This window comes from Cotesia typhae, unplaced genomic scaffold (assembly GCF_013202065.1).
Source record: "Cotesia typhae breed Kobodo isofemale line unplaced genomic scaffold, CoteBio_Ctyphae contig_50, whole genome shotgun sequence".
Lineage (NCBI taxonomy): Eukaryota > Metazoa > Arthropoda > Insecta > Hymenoptera > Braconidae > Cotesia > Cotesia typhae.
In genome coordinates, this window is record NW_027423758.1 from 301,516 (window position 1) to 319,356 (window position 17,841).

General features: G+C 27.5%; 1 long non-coding RNA gene across 2 annotated transcripts in view; it reads right to left on the reverse strand.

Annotated features, from left to right (window-relative positions):
• The window catches only part of LOC141531826 (uncharacterized), an 81,569-nt gene extending 63,865 nt beyond the window's left edge, over nucleotides 1-17,704 (reverse strand). For both annotated transcript variants that reach the window (XR_012479985.1, XR_012479986.1), the window contains exons 1-3: nucleotides 17,570-17,704; nucleotides 16,982-17,067; nucleotides 16,741-16,895 (exon numbers count right to left, since the gene is read on the reverse strand). This is a non-coding gene — a long non-coding RNA (uncharacterized LOC141531826). The remainder of the gene's footprint in view (nucleotides 1-16,740; nucleotides 16,896-16,981; nucleotides 17,068-17,569) is intronic.
• Nucleotides 17,705-17,841: the final 137 nt, after the last annotated feature.

Genomic DNA, 17,841 nt, shown 5'->3' on the forward strand with positions numbered 1-17,841 from the left:
AATTATTACTTTTTATTGCCGGTATTAAAAAATTATTAGGTACTTTTTACTTTTGCTAGTCGGTCTTTAATTAATTTAATTGTTCGCGTTTGTATATTCGCGGCGGCCCGGGACGACATTAATCTGATTAGGGTTGATTTTTTTTTTTTTTGTTGTGTAATAGATCGAAAGTCGGGCGTACAGGAACTGACATTTCGTCTTCGTGACTCACATTCGCACGACGTGAGACAATTGAGTCCTCATGCTTGCATCAGGACAACTTTTATTCATTATTTTATACTCCAGTGTCATATGGATTGTTTGTTATGCTATGTTATATAATAATAATTGTTCCATAATATTGAAGATTGAAATAATTGATATATCTTCTAAAATATGGGTCCTATGAAAAAATTCAAAGAGACAAAAATTGGTCAAAATTGATTTTTCTCCAACTTTTGTTTGAAACTTTTTTTTCTAAAAATTATATTTTCCAAATTACAGTCATTTTCACGACTTATTTTTTTACAGAATTTCGAATTCTATTACATCGATTATATCGTCTTAAATATTGGTCAGAAAAATTTTTAAAGGTACCATAACTGTTCAACATTAAATTGTCTACAATGTTTGTTCAAAAATTTTTTTTCTAAGATCAACAATTCAAAAGTTACAGCCACCTGAACACCTCTAAAATTTTTCCAAAAATTCTTCTTCATATAATTCTAAGCTCTTAGTAAAATTGACTATATCTTCTAAACTATTGGTCTTACAAAAATTTTTATTCAAACTAAAATTGTTCAAAATTCAATTCTCTTTCAATTTTATTCCAAACATTTCATTCCAATCTTTCGATTCAAAAATTACAGCCATTTAAAAAAAAAATCAAAATATTTTCTAGCTTTCCCTTATCGAAATTAAAACCTCATTATTTAATAATTAAATAAAATTGAACCTTCTCGAGCTAATTATCATAATAACGAGCATTAAAATAATAACTAAGCCAAAAAAAAAAAAAAGGATTTAAATCCAGCGCTTATAATAACGAATTATCCTGTCCAATTTATTGAATGATAATAATTTAATTTAGAGTATAATAACAATAATATCGATCTTTTTTTGCCGGAATAATTAATTAAAGTTTCTCTCGGGTATTATTTAATAGCAATTATTACGTATTGCCCATAGATAATCGATCGTAATGGCCGAGCGATTTACCTAGATCCGTCAGACGACTATAGACCGATTTCTTGATATTCTTAAAAAGAAGAAATGCCGGCGACCACCCGACTAGGCCTGCTACTATCCCGCGACTTAGCAATGTCGTAATTGATTGCTAGACCGACACAACACTCGGTATAGTACTCTACGATACATGCTTTATAGTACATACTACATGCTACATAGTACAAGGGACATACACAACATAACACAACACGTGCTCAATAGTACCACTTTTTCCTCAACATTTCTCTCTTTCTAAACTCTAACCTCTCTAATAATCGATAGAATTACTGAGTTATTCAATCAAAACCCTCGTCAATTATTTTCCGTCAGCTTATTTTATTAATTAGTTAATTAAAACAAACATTTCTTCAATTAAATACTAGTTTGTCTAATTTTTCATTGAGCCAAAGCCGAAAGGTGGGAAAAGTTAGCCATTACTTGCTAGGCGCGATGTTTTTAGAACGGAGCGTAACTGTAGCTACTATTCGGGCTAAAAACATTTCGAAAAAATTTTTTTTTATTGCTATTTCTTCTTCCTGTAAATTATAAAACGTAGTAACTACTTAGATGGACCTATATCTTCTTAAATATCAGTCGTAGTAAAATTTTTATAGAAAACAAAATTGTTCAAAATTGAATACTCTACAACTTTTGTTTCAAAAATTTTTTTCTAAAATCAATTGTTCAAAAGTTACAGCCATCTAATTAACGCCTTAGAAAGTCAAAAAATAATTCTTCATTTTCAATATAAATTTAAAAAACCCGTAAATTAATTCTCGTCTTCATAAAAAAGTTATTCATCGACTTGTGAATGAATGAATTACTTAATCGGATGTTAACGATCGTGAGAGCACGATTTCCTCTGACGACTTCGGAATTAAATAACTTAAATAGTCAAAGTCTCATTTTTATTAAATACCTAGACAAGCAAAAAAAAATCTAAACAACGAGTTATGCAGTTGTCGAGGTCAAAATTATTTATGTATGTAAGGTATGAACAAAAAGTTAAAAGTTAGTAAAAATGAAGTATAATTTTTTTTTTTTTATTTTTTATTTTTTATTATTAATGTTGCCGCAGTGAAAAGTAACTCAAGACTCAATACAGGGCGTGCTGTTTTGTTTTCTTTATCTTACCTCATGCGAGAAACATTGCGAGATAGTTATTACATATATATGCAGCGAGTCAGTTGTTCTCTATATGTTATGTTGTGTCTGTCTCTTATTAGTTACATAGTTTTATAGTAACAGTAATAGTAATAGTAAAAACTTTATATGGATACAAATGGATATTTTATACACTCCTTAACGCCTTGAAAGGCTCGCACGACGTATCTACTCATAAAAACAATGTTCATCAAGATAGATCGATCTTGCTCGATAAAAAACGCAAGCAAAGGCTTATTCTAGTAGTTAGAGCAAAAAAACGCCCCATTTGATTAGATATTTCTCACATATTCTACAATATGAGATACTGAGATCGCAGATTAATTTTTATGTAAATATATTTGTGTATACGCATTGTAAAAGTATGATTTTATGTTATTATATTGTATTATGTGGCTGATAACTTGTTGAAAGGAGATATCAAAGAGCAGAGACCAGTTCCGAGAACTGCAGGCCTTGAAAATTGTTCAATTAAAGATCAATTGTTTCGATCGTAAGGAAATCTTTCGAAATTTTGTAATTTTTCCCAAAAATTCTTTTAATACTTCAATGGACTTAATTAATCTTTTGAAATATTAATAATACAAAAGTTTTGTTTTCGAATTTTTTATAAAAATAAGATGATATCACAGTGACAGTTTCGAAAAATTATTATAGAGCCTTAAAATAGTTTTAAAAAAATCTAAAATTAGTTTTAAAAAAATTTTAAATAGTCTTAAAAGTCAGAAAAGTTTTAAAAAAATTTTTCGTGACTATTTTAAGATATATTGCTTAAATATTGCTCCCAAAAATTTTCCCGATACCAAACTTGTTCAAAATTAAATTCTCTCCAATTTTCGTTCCAAACTTTTCTCTCAAATTTCTTTAGTTTAAAAGTTACAGCCATTTTAACACCCACAAACTTCAAAAATACCTTTTAAATTTAATTTCCAAAAATATCGACTTCAAATTTTTTCCCCACGAAAAATATGCAAAATTTTCCTTCCATAGACCCCAGTCCAAAATTGCCCAACCAAAAACCTCTTGAACTGTTAGCAAACATCTATAAACCTGGTGTTACTGCATCGACTAATAAAATAAAATGGACTTGTCATTAAAGCGCGCACTTGCGGTCAGTAAATTTTTCATTAGCCGGTGTTTAATAATGCTCGCCTCTGGTTATCTGCCCAACAAATTGCACACCTCGAACCTCGGTCTAGAAAGGAAAATGTCCCTCTACTAAACTTGATTGATATTCCTCCTCAATCTAAACATTAAAACTCAACTAACTTATAACTAGACTGCCATAGAACTATACTCAAGTATAAATACATAAAATATTCTTAAACGCATTGCGAAAATTCATTATTATTCCCATAAATCTTGCATCGGTGTCATAATGAATTTTTTATGAGTGCAGACCACCTAACGAAAACTCCTTCTTTATGGAACTAACCACAATCCAAATCAATATCCAAGCAAGGTACAATATTCATCATTATCACAATTCCAAGTTCATTACATTTTTTTTTGTTTTTTTTTTTTTTTTTTTTTTACAGTGAAAGGTAAAACAACCGCATGTACGGCCACACTAATTTTTGATCACGCCCTCCGGCAGATTATTATTACACTAACTAAATGTCCGCTAGTCTATAATATTATATCGGTTAAGTACAAGTTAAGTAATTTACCGATATACAACGGAGGACACTAATATTTAAATTTTTGACCAATCATCGCGCAACACTTAACAATAATTGTCTATTGTCCTCCGATGTCAAAATATTTAAAATTGAATTTCGTAATAAAAAAATTAACATATTTATTTTTTATTATCAGTCTAATTGATTCGGCTGTCATGGTCCAATCTAATTGCCCGATTTGACAGATGAAAAATTTTATGTTTTATCGGATAGGTGTGTGTTCGATGCATTCGAAAGTTTGGTATGTTGACTTATCTCACGCAACAGGATGTTATCTCATATTTATGGATTTGTTGCTATTAGTTTGTGCATTCTTTTGTAATTAGAGAAAATGGAATTAGAAATTTTAACTAACAGAGAATTTTTTAAAGTTTAAGGGGAAAATTTTGTTACTGTGTTATGAAGAAAGTTTGGTTGTTTTTTTTTAATAAAAATGATAATTAAATGACAATTATTGACACTATTAGAGACAAAGTTATGATTTCATTTTTTTTAAGCAATCAAATATCAATGTCCTTGAATTTTGTTTAAGGTAATGTCTCAAGTAATGTTTTTACTAATCAATTTCTTTTTTTAAAATGATAATCACTGATATTTACTAATTAATTTTAAATAATTAAATAGATTATCCGGATACACCAATTATTGGCAGGTTAAAAAACTGATTGATCTAATTATTGACATACCTTCACCCCAATTATTGACACCTATACTGCGCAAGCGTCGAATCATCTGGTTATTCTTATTTATCGAAAATTATTATTAAGTAATCAATTTTATTAAAGTTTATTAATAATAATTTCCGTAAATGATTAATTACTTTTAAAAATATAAAAATTAATTTAAAAATAATTTATTTAATCAGAAGAATTCAAACTCTTGCAGTAAATTTTTTAGATTAAAGTAAAAAAAAAGGCGTCATAGCGCTGTTGAATGGCTGTCAAAATGAGATTCAACTTAAAAATTATCGACTAGTTATTGACACCCATTATTTAAATATTATAAAGCATACAATTAATTTCGATTATTCAATTTTATAAAATTTTCATATATTGTTAATTAAAAAAAAAAAAAAAAAAAAAGATCATATTATTAGATGAAGAAATTAATTTAAACTCGTAAGCTGGTTTGATGAACTGGTGCTAACTTTATTTTTTTTTTTTTAATAATTAATATTTAATATTTTGAACTGACAGAAATTTTTTAAAATTTTTTAATTAATTAGAATTTAATAAAAATTTATATGATAGTTATTCTTATTACAGATGTTTAAATATATTTAAAAATCATTTAAGATGTTAATATTTAAACCCCTGTCAATAATTGGGTCTTTTATCTTAGTACGATAAATTTTTTAAGTAAAACACTATAAAAAGTTCTATTCCGACCTTCGTATCAATCAATAAAGGCCTTCATACACGGAAAGGAAAAAAAACCGCAAAATAATTTATAAATTCTATACAATTTAAAAAAAACACCAGGATTAGATTAAAAAGCGTAATAAAATCAGAAAAGATACTAATTCGCTAAAATCCAATAATTTATCAGAAGTTCCCGGCTACCGCGAGGTGAAAGTGCTACGGTAATTATTATCCTATTCGGAATAATATGTAATTTAACAAAATAACCACCCAAAGTCAGGAACATTTGTGTGCGATTTGTAACAACAATAATAAATGTTTAAAATCTTTTCCTTGAGAAAAAAAATAAAGTTAAATGCAACAAGGAGGACAATGAGTGCCTGAGGCGACTTTAATGCATTAAGCAATATGTGGCAGTATTTAACGATCTTGTACCGATCTCATAACAATTAAAAAGTATTTATATTATTTATATAATTTCATTGTTATTTATTTAACTTTATGTAGATTGCCAAACAAAGTGATAAATGGACAACAGGTTCGCGTTTAACCGGTAATGCATAGAGTAATGATAAAAATAATAATGAAAGGTATATCGATGCTATTAATATTGCTTTTTATGATTTTAGTAGCTCCAAGGGGGTTCCTGAGTTCACCTGGCTGTTAATAAACTGACTAGACACCGATACCGATACCAATATTCAGATATTTTACAACTATTGGTATTATAAACACGGCATATGCTTGGACACGCTCCGATAGCTGCAGTTTTACTTTCTCCTCGATTAATGATCTAGTAGACATTTTAATATATGGACGGTATTTTATGGGTTTAAGTACGGTCATGACAAGTTTACTAAAAAACGCTTAATTCTTCTCAACCAAGGATTCGAGAGATTTATTGCTTTTTGGTTTGTCTACTCTGTAATAATAATAGAGAAAAAGGCTGCAAGAATTAGCAATATAAAATAAAATGTGAGGAAACAATCGGTTTTTAGGATAGAGAGCAGAGTTCTCTCTAAAACTTGCCGAAGGTCGAGGGTTCGAATCTCGGAGAGTGTTATTAATTAAGGAGATCCAAATAAACTAGTTAAATCTTCTACGAAAATTTTTTTCGACATCAAAAGTCAATATTTCATGAATTACATCTCAATTCTCAACTATACAAGTTTTTAAATAATTAATGTTAATATATTTCCGTCTAATAAAATTTTCAAAATTTTCTGCAAAAATTTTTAACGACCGTCTAAATTTAAATGTAAAAAATTATAATAATTAAAATTGAAATGAAGGTGTAACGCAACTTAACGAGTTTGTTTCACAAAAAAAAAAAAAAAAAAATTAGAACATGCGAACAGACTATTTTAATTTAGCGTACATAATCTGCAGTTGACAAAACAACTGTACTGGGTAAAATATTGTTAAGAACGCGGTTGTTTACTCCCGTGCCGAATAGAAGATTTCCCGCAATATCCTGCCTGTTACTCGCGGAGGAGGTGATGAAATGTCGACAATATAATTTAGGTATTAAAATGTATAAAATAAAATAACAATAATACTTAGCTAGTCGGCAGTAAGTTAACTCGAGACCATTTTCAGGCAGTAACTGTTTTTTACCCACGTTCATTGAATAATATTTGCTAATTGGTTGAAAAATTTTTGCCGCGTAATTATTTCATTCATTACGAGTGAAAAATTATATTATGTACCAGATAGAGGTAATTAATATAAAAGAAAAAAAAACCCGCTTTTATTACAGATATCTCGGTGAGATAAATAGACATACTTATAAATATGAATATAAATATGATATATGATACTTGGTATGATCTATGATGGATCTTGAATAGAAGATGGGAAGAAATTTAATTACTGGAGTTTTTATTCAACAGAAAGAAAATAAATAATAATAGATAAAATAAAATTACTCCCTTTCAAAATTTATTAATGACTGTAATTGTAATTACGAAGCGTCAATCAGATTTTTAACATTTGCATAAATCATTACGGGAATGAGTGATAAATCGCATGAAGCGAACGCACCGTTGGTTCAAAGACTTTCGCCTGGAAGAGCTCGGTTCGAGCCCACCTATCAGTTATCCTCGGCTTCATGATGTTTTTCTGTCAGTTTGTGAGTTACGGTTTAGTTTATTTTAACTTAGAGAGTTTGTTTTTTAATTTAAAAGTCAATTTTTATTTAGAGAAAATTAATAAGTTTGAAATGGCTGGATATTGGAAACTATTAGACCTAAGAAAATTTTTTTGAGATAAAAATTTTGTTTGAAAAGATTTTTATAAAATTATTAGTTCAAAATCTAGCAACCTTGCAGTCACTTTATGACTGGAGTGACTTGTAAATTATAAATAAATAAAATTTTGCTTTATTAAATAATGACTTTTGTAAAATTGCACTGTAATTTATTGACTATGGACGTTTTTAAAGATATAAGCTCATCCTGATGTTACACTCATCAAGAGCTTTCATTTGAGTATCCACTTGCATTTTTGATATATTTTTCATATATACATATATATGATATATATAAATATATGAAATATATGAAAAATTGATGTGGGTATTCAAATGAAAGGTCTTGATGAGTGTAATGTCGGGGTGAGCTTATATTTTTAAGAATGTCAATAGTTGACAAGAATTTATCTAAAAAATTTGTAAAAAAAAATTTTCAAGATTTTATATATATATATATATATATATATATATATATATATATATATATATATATATATATATATATGTAAAATAACAAAACATAAGTTTTCCGAAAATTACGAAAGAGATGTAAGGTGTACGTAATTATTCAAAAATAAAAAGCAAATTCCGTAGATATTTTCTTGCCCTCGATCGCATGACGACAAATATACTCGTTACAACATTGCTTGTTCCAGATCCGAGCAAGTGGATGGCAAACGAATCGGTAACTAGAATATTACTCGGCGTTTATTGAGAATAGACTTAGACTATTAAACATTTTATATAAATGTTCGCAACTAAATTTTAATAAATTATTTATTTATAAATTTATAAATTTAATAAAAAATTTAAGCCGATGGAGGCTGAGACCGAGAATCGGCATGTCGGAGAAATAAAAATAGATAAATTATTGCCGCTCCGTTTACATTTCCTAATAATTTCAGTTTCAAATGATACATAATAAAAAAAAAAAAAAAAAAAAAATGATATAATCCATAACGGGGTATCGCGATCGACATTCTTGTTGACAAATTCCCCCAATCCCAACCAGATATTGAAATATCTGTACTTTCTTCTAACAGATTTTATCTCCAAAGAATTTACTGTCAATCACCACGCCCATTTGTGTCATTAGTAATTTAATAGATATTATTACTGCCGACGACTTGTTGGTAACAGTTATAAAAATAAAAGACAGAGCATCGGTATGGAATGAGGCAGATTTCAAGTTCATCCGGAGATTCCTCAGACGTCCTCCAAAGCGGCTGGTTACGTGGTTACATAATCTGACCGTGGCATAGTAGACTGCTCGCCGGCTAGAGATCATTGTACCGATCTTCATCGTAGTCATCACCATCACGGTCATCATTAACTCGTTCGCAGTTATTCTCGGGTGTTGAACTCGTCTGTTTGTTTTCAAAACGTAAATACCGTTGTTTTGTGCTTGCTTTTGAAGGATAACTAGTGTGGAAAGTGTTTTAGGATCAATGTTTTTGGAAAGATATGCAATTTTCCGAGACATTAGCAGATAACATGCTTTTGGAAAGTGGTGTAACTTTTGAACCAGTATTTTTGGAAAAAATTGTAGGAATTTTTGTTGGATTTTAATTACAATAATAAATTCTTTCAGAAATTAAAAATCATTTTTTGAGTGGCAAGTTTTGAGATTTTTGTTCAAAAAAAAATCTTGAATAAAATTTTCTACAACTTTTATAAAAGTTAACAGCTTCCAAAAATTTGACTTAAAAACTTTCAACAGATCTCCAGGAAACACCACTTTTATCGAAGCGTTAGTTATCTCCGCTCATTACTCCGATATCATCTTCATTTAAACATAGCTGCGTAGAATCTAATAAATACAATAAAAAATAATCTAAGGCGAGTAAATAAAAGAAAGTTACTATAAAAAACGTGAATCGTATATAGAAATTCGTGCGATCCGCTTCAGATGCACCTCGCTAATTAAAACCCTCGGCCTTAATAATTGCTTTATTGTACTGTACTACACACATTAACAAATCGACAGGACGTTAATTGCCTCACGATGAGAATACAGCAATATTAACTTTACAAAAATAAATGGAAAAACAATAGCAATGAGAATACGCGAATACTAAGAATACATTTTTTTAATTTTACCATTCTTCAAACTATTAAACTATTATGTTTAGTAGAAATTTATTCTAAAAGTTGTTCAATACGAAGTATAACAATTTTTATTCCAAAAAAAATTTTTTATCAAACTAGGAAGATCTACGCGAAGTAGTCAAATTTTTAAAACTTCCTAAAAATTTGTAAATTCAATCTACTTGGCCTAATAATTAATAAAAAAAATTAAAAAACATCAATATTTAATGAAATAATTATTTATCATTTTAATGTTTGAAAATTGTAATTTTTATATGTTAATAATTATTTAATGAGTAAATTTTTTGGAAATTCCCTCAAAAATATTATCAATTAATTTTAAGATGCATAACAAAATTATTTCTACGGCTGTAATTTTTTAACTATTGATTTTATAAAAATTTCATAAAATTAAATTTCCAACAATTATTCTTCTAAAATTTTTCGCAAAGACCAACAACTTTCATGATACCGCTATTTTCATGTGATAAAACGAAGTGTCGATAACGACGCATAAAAATTAAAAAAAAAAAAAAAAAAAGAAGAAATAATTTTTTTCTGTTTTCAACATTATCTTCAAGCATGTCCATAAAGATAAACGTTAAAAATAATAGCGCAAATAAAAAAGTAAATAAGATAGTGGAGAAAGTTTTTTTTTGCTAATCTTATTCTTATTAATAACAATGTCAAGTAGGTCTGAGGAAGAAAGTAATTAAATTTGAAATCCCCAGAAATTCTATATAAGGACATTCCGTTTTTGCGGACATTAAGATTTAGACGGATGACATGTATGATTAGCAGTTGTACGCTATAATAATATAATGTAGTATAATATAATATAATAAATCGTTAAATTCCCACGCGCAGTGGTGTCTAAACATTTCTTATGCTACAAGTCTCACTCTCTTTGTTGTCGCTCACTGTCGGTTTTTATAACGAAACTTACGTAAAAACATTGCAGCGGAATTTTACTTTTTATCATTGTTATTGTTATTATTATGGTAGTTTATATTTTTATGTTTATTATTATCGTCTAAGATGACGCGACAGGTGTTACAATAACATCCTGCTATTAATTACATGGGAGTTAATTAAGTTATAAAAACATATCAGGCTGCTAAGTATAGCAATAATTGGGGAAAATAGTATATTTATAACTTTCGTTGTTCATTTCTTAAATCAATTACAGTAATCGTCATAATTAGACACTATGGGAAATTATTTTATTACTGCTGTGTGCTTTACTAATTTTTTCATCGGTATTTATCTAAGAAGAGGGAAGTAAAAGACCCGATTATTGACACTATTAAAGACAAAGTTATGATTTAATTTTTTTTTAAGCAATCAAATATCAATATCCTTGAATTTTATTTGTTGTAATGTCTCAAGTAATGTTTTTACTAATCAATTTCTTTTTTTAAAATGATATTCACTGATATTTACTAATTAATTTTAAATAATTAAATAGATTATCCGGATACACCAATTATTGGCAGGTTAAAAAACTGATTGATCTAATTATTGACATACCTTCACCCCAATTATTGACACCTACACTGCGCATGCGTCGAATCATCTGCTTATTCTTATTTATCGAAACTTATTATTATTAAGTAATCAATTTTATTAAAGTTTATTAATAATAATTTCCATAAATGATTAATTACTTTTAAAAATATAAAAATTAATTTAAAAATAATTTATTTAATCAGAAGAATTCAAACTCTTACAGTAAATTTTTTAGATAAAAGCAAAAAAAAGGCGTTATAGCGCTGTCGAATGGCTGTCAATATGAGATTCAACTTAAAAATTATCAACTAGTTATTGACACCCATTATTTAAATATTATAAAGCATACAATTAATTTCGATTATTCAATTTTATAAATTTTTCATATATTGTTAATTAAAAAAAAAAAAAAAAAAGATCATATTATTAGATGAAGAAATTAATTTAAACTCGTAAGCTGGTTTGATGAACTGGTGCTAACTTTATTTTTTTTTTTTTTAATAATTAATATTTAATATTTTGAACTGACAGAAATTTTTTTCAATTTTTTAATTAATTAGAATTTAATAAAAATTTATATGATAGTTATTTTTATTACAGATGATTCAATACATTTAAAAATAATTTAAAAATATGTCAATATTTACGCCCCTGTCAATAATTGGGGCTTTACCTTATTTTTGAAGATATTGATCCCTAAAAAAATTTTTTTTTTTAATAAAAGTTGTAGAAAATTTAATTTTCTACAACTTTTGTTCAAAACACTTTTCTCTACAATGGATATTTTAGAAGTTACAGCAGTTTTAAATGTGGAAATTTTTTTTAAATCCTCAAAAGTGTCTTTTCTGATACTTGTCAATAAATTATTTAATTCTGGGATTATCTTTATCTTCCGTCTAGGAAACACTCATCTGTTGATTAATAAAACGACTGGTCGAGATTTTAGAAAGTCTATTAAATTTATTTGTAATAATTTGAATTATTTACTGCGGCAGTAAACAGTTTTATCAGTCGTGCAACTATGTATTTAAATTGCTAATTTATATCGTTTGACATGAGTAATTAATATTTCCATACACCTGACATCATTTTCACACAACGTTGCCAATAAATAAGAGTTAATATTAATTTCAAATAAATATTTCCTCAACGTTTAAAACAAATAATCCGGAGTCTAGAAATGAAAGCTTCGGATCTTGTAAATTTGTTTTTTTATTTATTGACCCAAGCCAATAACTTTTAAACTATCGACTGTAGAGAAAACTTTTCCAAACAAAAGTTGTAGACAGTTTGATTTTCTATAACTTTTATTCAAATTTTTTTTTTTTTTTTAATCAATAGTTTAGGAGTTAGAAATATTTTCAATTTAAGCGCGAAATTCAAATTTTTTTACTGTGGAGTATGGATAGTTGTTTTCAGAGCTGTAATTTTTGAACTATTGATTTTACAAAAAAAAATTTCGAGACAAAAATCATACAAAATTAAATTTTCTACAACTTTGTATTTAAACTTTTTTTCTAAAGTTAATAATTCAAAAGTTACAGCTATTTAAAACTAATTGTTCTTAAAATTTTTTGTATTTTTTTTATATAATAATATAAAAAAGGAACTCTCGATGAAAAATCGAGTATTCAATTTCTACAAAAAATGCAATAACTTATCAATAAGGAAACCTTCCGGGTAAGTGCAATCCCGATGTCATTACAAAGTTAGTCGAGCTGTAATAAACCAATCATCGTTTTATTGCAGTAATAAATAGACATAAGACATAACATAAAAATTATGAATTGCATAAACGAATGATATGAAAATGGCTCTTTATTTTTTACCTAACTTTATTTATATTTATATATATTTATTTATTTAAATTAAAATATTATATTCACAAATACTTTCAACGATACGTACTTAGTAGATGTGTACTGTGGACTTGGATAAATATTATTATTATTAAATGAATGCACACATGCATGCAGTGATCAGATTCACACATTTGTTATGCTGTCGCGTGTCTCGAAGATTTATCTAGTAATTTATAAGAGTTATTCGGGCAAATCGGACTCAAGAATAGAAATACTTACATATATTTTTAATATATGTTATACATAGCGAGTTGTTGGCCAATTTTAGCGTTTGAAGGATTTGAATTACAGAAATGAATAGCATTTGCATGATTGTTTAACAAAGTCGGGCGAACGTAATAACTTGCTAACTTGTTTTACATTTATCTATTTATTTTCGTTTGGATTATCGATCTATAACGGGTTTTATTATATGCTATTAGATATTGGTTATAGAACTGCTTTCATGGATAATGAAATTATGTTATATGTTATATGAAAATTTTGTTATATAACATAAATTTATTGTTTTAATACATTAAGCTCTAAAATTAATAACACAAAAGTTATAGCTCTTTAAAGAACGATTTATAAATTTTAGAAATCTAATTTCAATGCAGTACAAAAATGGGCATAACTTTTGAAAGAACAAATCGTAGTTTAATTTTCTTAGAGAAACTATCGTGTGGGGTTTTTGCATATAATAATAGTTATGGTAAATGAATGTGTGTAAGCGAATTAAACATGATTGTTAAGATGGCGTGGGAGTGGTATCTAGTGATGCAAGTTAAAGGACGATACGTTCACTTTCATGTCCTTCGGAAGGATGTAAATTGTAAAAGTAAATGCTATTTTACTTTTATGGGAACTCACGGTGTAATTATTCAATAATTAATAATTAATAATTACTTATTAGTAATTATTAATTAAAGGCGTTGGGAAAAGTTTTTCCTGGTAATAAAATGACATTCTGGTGCCGCTGGTTTAAGATTTTATTACTGAGTCAACTTGTCGAGGACTTGTTAATGCTGAAGAACGACATTATTGCCGGATTACTCGATACGATACCAATAAAAGTATTTACTCTTTTCTTCGGGTTCGGATACACGGTGTATTTATGTATTCTATACATATACTAACTTACGAGAAAGATAGATTTATTGAGTCGCATTCCACGGTCTCGTTGACAATTTATTGTAACTTAACCGAGAGAAAATAATTGTTATTGTTACCGAGGAATATCAAATGTCATTTTGTGATCCAGAATTCTAAAAAATTAAATAAATTTTTTTTAAACTTTATCTGTACAATTTTAAGCTCATAATTAAATTGGTTGTATTTTCTAAAATATCAATTGTAAAAAAATTTTTAATGACAAAAATTGTCCAGAATTTAATTCTCTACAACTTTTGTACAAAAAATTTTTTTCTAAAATCAATGGTTCAAAAATTATAGCCATTTTAAAAATAATTTAATTCTTCCAAATTCTTCCAAAAATTTTTTTTTGGATGCTTTAATTTGCTATATCTTGAAAAATATTCATCCTAAAAAATTTTTTATGAACCAAAAATATTCTAGATTAAATTTCCTACAACTTTTGTTTGAAACTTTTTTTTTTTCTAAATTCAATCGTTCAAGAGAAAATAATTTTTAAAAAAATTCAAATTGAAGTGGAAATTTTTTATAAATTTAATTAAGCAAGCGCAATGAGTTTTTTCGATAAAATCTCAGCACCGAGACTTTAAATGAGGTAATAAAATATACGACGCAGTGATAGATGGGTTCGAGCATAAATACTTGAAGAGATTTATATGTACGAGCACATTTATTTTAAAAATGTCTAAAATTTGGGCGGCTTTCACGAGGCGAAATTTAGCTCGAGGAATAGAGTAAGCAAAAAGTTAATTAATAACGTAAAGCTTAAATTTCGGATTCGAAAGGTTGAGATTTAAAGATCTGAGACAAAGAGATCGGATTTACTTACGGCTTAAAAGAAGTTAAGATCGGGGATAAGCGGTAATTATATCGGAATTTTTAGATTTATCGAGTACCGAGATTGGAATCGAGCGTGAGATATTAGACGACAAAAAATGAGAAAGTCTTTCCGGATCCATCTTTTTTGCCGCCAAGTGGTTTTAACAGTCAGATTGATGTTTTTGTGCGCCTACCGATTTTACGGGTTAGTGATTTATAAAAGTTCGCCGGGTTTTTTTTAACATGTTTACGTTATGTGAAACAAATTTACAGGAAAAAAATTATCGGGTCAAGAAAAAACTTCTTTTTTCTACTAAGGAAAATATTTATAAAGACATCCGGTATAAATATATAATTTTCTATTAACTGTTACTTTTAACAACTCAAAAAATTTCTTGATAAATTTTCGATGAAAATTTTATAAATTTGTATTTTAAAAAATAATCGACGGATTTCAAAAATTTCTTCAAGGATCTCAAGAGTATTATAAGCTTAAGATCTCCACATAATTTGAAATAATTCGGACAGTTAGTTTTAAAGTTATCGCGAAAAAACGATCTGTACAGAAAATATTTGTGCGGATGTACGGAGTCAATATCTCGGAAAGTAATCAAATAATTTAAAAAATTCTTTCAACAGTCTTAATGGTAGCAAATAACTAACAGTTTTACATAATTTGAAAACAATTGAACAATTGGTTAAAAAGTTACAACAACAAAAATAATTCGACCAAAATTCAACAACTTTGTATCCGGTATAATAAATTGATTAATAAATATTTGCTATTTTAAATGTAACCATACTTTTCAATATATTAAATTTAAAAAATGACAAATGAAAATAAAGTTATAAAATATAACTCCAGGTTTCCTATAATTACACAAATTATTAATAACTACACATCCAATCAACCAAAAAAAGAATAGAGTTAAGCACGTGGTAGCATCCGGAAGACATAAAACAGACAAGTCCAGGGAACATTAAAAGCATGGGGTCTATTCTATCGACGTGGAATTGTACACGACGTAGGAACGGCTTATAATACACATATGCATTCAGGCGGAGAATTTAATTTATGTGGGAGTTTCTGCATATCGAAAGGCACTCTACGTCTATCGAGATACAGACATAGATATTGAATAAGCAGAGATACTGTGTGGTACGCCAGTAATAGTAATAGTAATAGTTATAGTAAGTATAAGTACGTTTTATCATGGGACACGCTTATTCACGCTACAAGTCCCCTTCATTTTCTTAAACGCGTTCTTATTCGCGTTCCGCTCTGAATCTCAACACATTCACATCCTTCACTTATAGCTATAACTAAACACTAAATATATAAATATAAATACTAAATACTCGTAATATCGTGCCAATGTTCAGCTATTTTAATCACTTATTTACGATGTCCTTTCTATTCGCGACTAAAAAATCCCTCTAATTTTAATTGTTTAATTTCTCGTATCGTTGATAACAATTTGTTTTTTATAAATAATTCCCTGCAATAGTTACCGTTTACGCATGATTGACTCCACGTAGGCACGACTTACTTTTTACATGGAATATTTATTTAATAATTTTTTTAGTTTCTGTAAATTTAAAACTAACGAGTTCTGTCTTTTCTTTTATTATTTTTATTTATTTAATGTCTAATTCACTCTTACCTTTATTTAAATCCAGGATAATTCTGACCGGTTGTTATGTACTTTCACTTGTGTACTGAGTACAGAGGACTGTCTATGTACTCTGCTGCTAATGCTGCTTTAATGTCGCTGTAAATTTACACTTTTGTTCGTTCTTCTTGTTACTTCTTCAAAATCTGAAAAAAATTTACATTGTTAAGAGATTTTTTTTTTAACTAAGAATTTTTAATAAAAAAAAAAAAATAATTTAATAAAATTGTACCTGATTATTTAGCTAATAATTTTTTATTTAAAATTAAGCACTTAGCACACGGAAAGAACAAGATAACACTGAGTATATTCTTCGTACTAAATTTGTCGAAGAAAATAAAAAAATTCATGAAAATTAAGTTAGCCGACACTTAAAAATTTTAAGAATTTTTTTTTTGTTGGAAAAATTATCACAAAAAAATTAAAAAAAATTTTTAATTGTAAAAAAATTGAAAAACAATGCGTGAAATATATTTTTAAAAAATTTCACGAATTGTTTTTAAAATTTTTTACAATTAAAAAGTTTTTTTTATTTTTTTGTAATTTTTTTTTCAATAAACTAATAATTCCATGACATTAAATTTAGCTGTCATTTCACAATTTTTTAAAATTTTTTTCAACAAATAAATTAAAACAAAAAAAAATATTAAAAAAATGGACTTGTAGAATTTTTTAAAAAATTGCATTTTTAATTTATTAAGATTTCTACAAGTCAATTTTTTTAATAATTTTTTTTTTGCTATAATTTATTTGTTGAAAAAAAATTAAAACAATTGTGAAGTGACAGCTATATCACTTCAATGTCATAACAATTCCTGACATTTTAGGTTACTCATTGTTACTGCCGTTAAATTTCGCGGTGACATTATAATTACATATTTTTAGTCCCTACAACATTATAAATGCGAAAAAAAAATTATTATAATCGAAAATTAATTAATTAAAAAAAAAATCGAACGCGTTACAGTCAATAAATTGTTCATAAAATATTCTAAAAGTCATCGTAAAATATGCTACGTCATGCAACCGAGCTTTTTGTCCGCCATTTTGTGTTACTTCAAAATCGATACTCAACTATCGATATTTTTTTGA